General features: G+C 44.5%; 1 non-coding gene across 1 annotated transcript; it reads left to right on the forward strand.

The window, feature by feature from the left end:
* The first annotated feature begins 828 nt into the window (after positions 1-828).
* Positions 829-937, forward strand: LOC122152174. Its single transcript, XR_006164434.1, has one exon. It is a non-coding gene; the product is annotated as a U6 spliceosomal RNA (small nuclear RNA).
* The last annotated feature ends 3564 nt before the right edge of the window (positions 938-4501 follow it).

The raw sequence follows: 4501 nt of genomic DNA on the forward strand, positions 1-4501 counted from the left end.
CGGAAGTGAAGAACAATGCACAAAAAAATAAAACAAGGGCATTTAGAAGCAATCAACCCTAGGACACGATGGCCCTCGAAACCAGAAGAACTAGATGGTGCCGGCTACCAATGCCAACCACTCAGGAAAGGATCAAATCTGGAGATCCTGGATAGAGTGGGAGGGAAAACGTGGAACAAAATCCAAAAACTCAATAATGACCAGAATTACTGGTCAGATGAAATCTGGTGAGACTCCCAATACTATGGCCCTGAAATACATTCGGCGCCTGTAGTAAAACTCACCCCCAGGGGCAGGCTCTCAGCCCAATAGTTAACAAGATGTACACGCAGACCACTCAACCCAGCATGACGCACCCACACACTCTATGGTAATACATTCCTTAGAGCAATAGACCATGGGACACCAGAGGGACCAACATTCAAACTGAGAAAATGCAGGACAAACAGGAGTGCATAATTATGAGGGGCACAGGGGGAGGGTTACAAGGTAGGGAGTGGAGGAGACTGGGTTAGGGTTGGACATGGCAAATGGGGAATGAAACTAAATGTATGCGTGACTTTGAATGTCAAACAAGCTCTAAGAAAAAAAAAATTAATAAAATAAAATAATAATTATTAATTAAATGGGGAAAAAAAGAAAGAATGCTTCCAGATCTGTCCTGAAGTACAATGCTGTCAGTGAGAGGATAACATCCACATGCCTTCAAGGAAGACCTATTAATTCCAATATTATTCATAGTTACACACCAACCACTAACGCCAAAGATGAAGAAACTGAAGATTTTTTTTTACCAACTTCTGCAAACTGCTCATCACTAGTGACTGGGTGCTCACCTCGGCAGCACACACACTGAAACTGGAACAACACAGAGGAGGTCACCATGGCCCCTGCACAAGGATGAGACACGCAAAGCTGCGACGCATTCCATGTTTTTAGAGACTGGGCTGACAAAGGCCTGAAGTTGCTTGTAAATGAAATCCCTAAGATCAGATTGCTTTGCTTGCACTCGTCCCTTTTTTATGCTTTCTGTTGTTCATTCTTGCCACAAAGTGAAGGGGTAACCCGTGTAATCCCTCTCCAAGGACAAATGCCTTCCCTCCTCAAGGACGCCTTGTGATGCAGTGGAAAAATGACAGAGCAAGGAGGAGGCAACCGCCTCCTGCAAAAGCCAGAAGCAGAGAGGAAGGGAACTGCGGCCGTCGTGACAGACACGATGCTGCGGGTCGCATGACAGAATTCTGCAAGGCCAATGACCCAGGCATTGGGCACGTCTTTTTCAACAAAAATGGCAAATATACACATGGACCTTGCCAAATGGAATGCACAGGAATCAAATCAACTACATCTGTGGGAAGAGATGATAGAGAAGCTCAATATCATCAGTCAGAGGAAGGCCAGGGGCTGACTGTGGAACAGACCATCAATGGCTCATGCGTACATTCAAGCTGAAGCTGAAGACAAAGCAAGTCCACAAGAGCCAAGATATGACCTTGGGCATATCCCACTTGAATTTAGAGACCATCTGAAGCCCAGACTTGATGCACTGAATACCAATGACCAAATACTAGACCAGTTGTGGGTGATATCAAGGACATCATACATGAAGGAATCAATATGTCATTAAAAAAACAGGAAAGAAAGAAAAGACCAAACTGGATATCAGAAGGGACTCTGAAATTTACTCTTGAATGGAGAGTAGCTAAAGTAAATGGAAGAAATGATGAAATAAAAGAGCTGAACAGAAGATTTCAAAGGGCAGCTCGAAAAGACAATGTAAAGTATTATAATGAAATGTGCAAAGACCTGGAGTTAGAAAACCAAACAGGAAGAACATGCTCAGAAGTTCTCAAGCTGAAGGAACTGAAGAAAAAATTCAAGCCTCCAGCTGCAATATGGAAGGATTCTATAGGGAAAATACTAAACTATGCAGGAAGCATCAAAAGAAGATGGAAGGAATACACACAGTCACTGTGGAGGCAGCATATGATGAAGAACCAGTGTTACTGAAGGAAGTCGTTCAGCTGCACTAAAGGCACTGGCAAAAACCAAAGCTCCAGTAACTAACAGAATACCCACTGAGATGTTTCAACAAATGGATGTAGCGCTGGAAGCGCCCATTCATTTACGCCAAGAAATTTGGAAGAGATCCAAGTATGTGCCCATTCCAAAGCAAGGTGATCCAATAAAATGAGGAAACTATCAAACAATATCATTATACCACACACAAAATTTTGCTGAAGCTAACTGAAAAGCAGTTATAGCACTGCCAGAAATTCAAGCCAGATTCAGAAAAGGATTAGGATCATCACTGCTGAAAGCAGAGAATACCCCAAAGATGCTAACCTGTGCTTTATTGACTATGGACAGGCATTCAACCGTATGAAACACAGCAAATTATGGGTAATGCTGTGAAGAATGGGAATTCCAGAACACTTAATTGTGCTCATGAGGAACTAAGAGACAGCCATTTTAACAGAACAAGGGGATACTGCATAAAATCAAGCAAGGGCTACATCCTTTCACCATACTTATTCAGTCTGTCTGCTGGGCCAAATATCCAAGTAACTGGACTATATGAAGAAGAACATGGCACCAGGTTTGGAGGAAGATTCATTAACACCTGCGATACACAGATGATACAACCTTGCTTGTTGAAAGCAAAGAGGACTTAATGAACTTACTGACAAAGATCAAAGACAAGAGCCTTCAGAACAGATTATACAGCAACAAAAAGAAAACACAAGTCCTCACAACTGGACCAATGAGCAATATCATGATAAACAGAAGAAAAGACTGAAGTTGTCAAGGAGTTCATTTTACTTGGATCCACAATCAAGGCCCATGACAGCAGCAGTCAAGAAATCAAATGATGTATTGCACTGGGCATATCTGCTGCAAAAGATCTTAAAGTGCACAAAAGCAAAGATGTCACTTTGAGGACTAAGGTACCCCCGACCCAAGCCATGGTATTTTCAGTTGCCTCAGATACACACAAAAGCCAGACAACGAATAAGAAGACTAAGAATAAGGTGATGCCTTGAATTATGTTGTTGGCAAACAATCCTGAATGTATGGACTTCCAGAAGAACAAAGAAACCTGTGTTTGAGAAAGTCCAGCCAGAACGCTCCTTAGAAGCAAGGACACCAAGACTGCATCTCATATACTTTGGGCATGTTATCAGGAGAGGCCAGTCCCTGGAGAAGGACATCATGCATGAAGGAGAGAGGCAGCGAGAGAGGAAGACCCTCCACAAGACGGACTGACACGGGCTGCGATGACGGGCTCAGACACAGCAAGGGCTGTGAGGCTGGAGCAGGGCCGGGCAGGGTTTCCTTCTGTTGTGCATGGGGTTGGACCTGGTGGCACCAACGGCAGGCCATTACAGTCTGGAAAAGAACCGAAAGAGAACTGGGTCTCCAGTTTCCCGGTGTGGGGTTTTCTTTATTCCATCTTGGAAGAGTCCACAGGTGAGTGTTCTTACTGCCAACTACCAGAGATCAACTGCCGAGGGAGGCGGCTGCATCTCTGACAGACTCTGAGATGCGGTTAAACTGAGGTCTACCGTCCTTTACCCGTCACTTCGTGTTCCAGGACCACAAAAGCCACACAACAGCTCAGTAAGGGTTTTTTTCCCATTAACCATCAAAGTTTTCAAAATCATCGCATTCACCTAACTAACGTCACTGGGTGATGCAGACAGTTAAGCGCATGACTAACTTAAAGGTTTGAGGTTCAAACCCATCCAGAGGCACCTTGGAAACAGGCCTGGTGATCTGCTTCTAAAATCTCACTGCCAACCATAGTGGAAAGCAGTATGGCGATTCCTTAAAAAGGAATCTAATTCCAATTAGAAACAGCACTGGACCCAGCCATTCTGCTACTAGGCATATATCCTAAAGAAGTGAGAGCCAGGACAAGAACAGACATATGCATAACCATGTTCATCACAGCACTATTTACAATAGCCAAAAGATGGAAACAACCTAGGTGCCCATCAACTGAGGAATGGATAACCAAACTATGGTACATACATACAATGGAATACTATGCAACCCTAAAAACTAACTGCAAAAAGGGCAAGGAGGCCACATGTTCTGACCTCCTCTAATCCCACAAGAGGAAGGAAGAATCACCATCAATAGCACAAGGCCTATTCCTGTGAAGCCAGACATGCTGCCTCCCTCCAGCCCTTTCACCAACCATTCCTCCCAAAGCACCCACCACCTGTCTCCTGGGTTCGATAATTCGCTGCAGTGGCCACACAGAACTCACAGATTATGAGGTTTATTAGGGAAGCACTAGGCTACCATTCGAGTTCAAGAAAAATGCTCAGTCTCTCTCCCAGCCCACCGTCCCTCAGCCAGCAGTCTCTCACAGTCTCTTTCTCAGCAGTGCTGGTCCCTCGGTGTCTCACTCAGCAATGCGTGTCTCTTGCGTCTCTTTCCCAGCAGCGCGTGTCTCTTTCAGGAGCATGTGTCTCTTTCAACAGCACATCTT

The sequence above is a fragment of the Orycteropus afer genome, unplaced genomic scaffold (assembly GCF_000298275.1).
Source record: "Orycteropus afer afer isolate SDZICR_OR568_19922 unplaced genomic scaffold, OryAfe1.0 scaffold00018, whole genome shotgun sequence".
In the NCBI taxonomy this organism is placed as follows: domain Eukaryota; kingdom Metazoa; phylum Chordata; class Mammalia; order Tubulidentata; family Orycteropodidae; genus Orycteropus; species Orycteropus afer.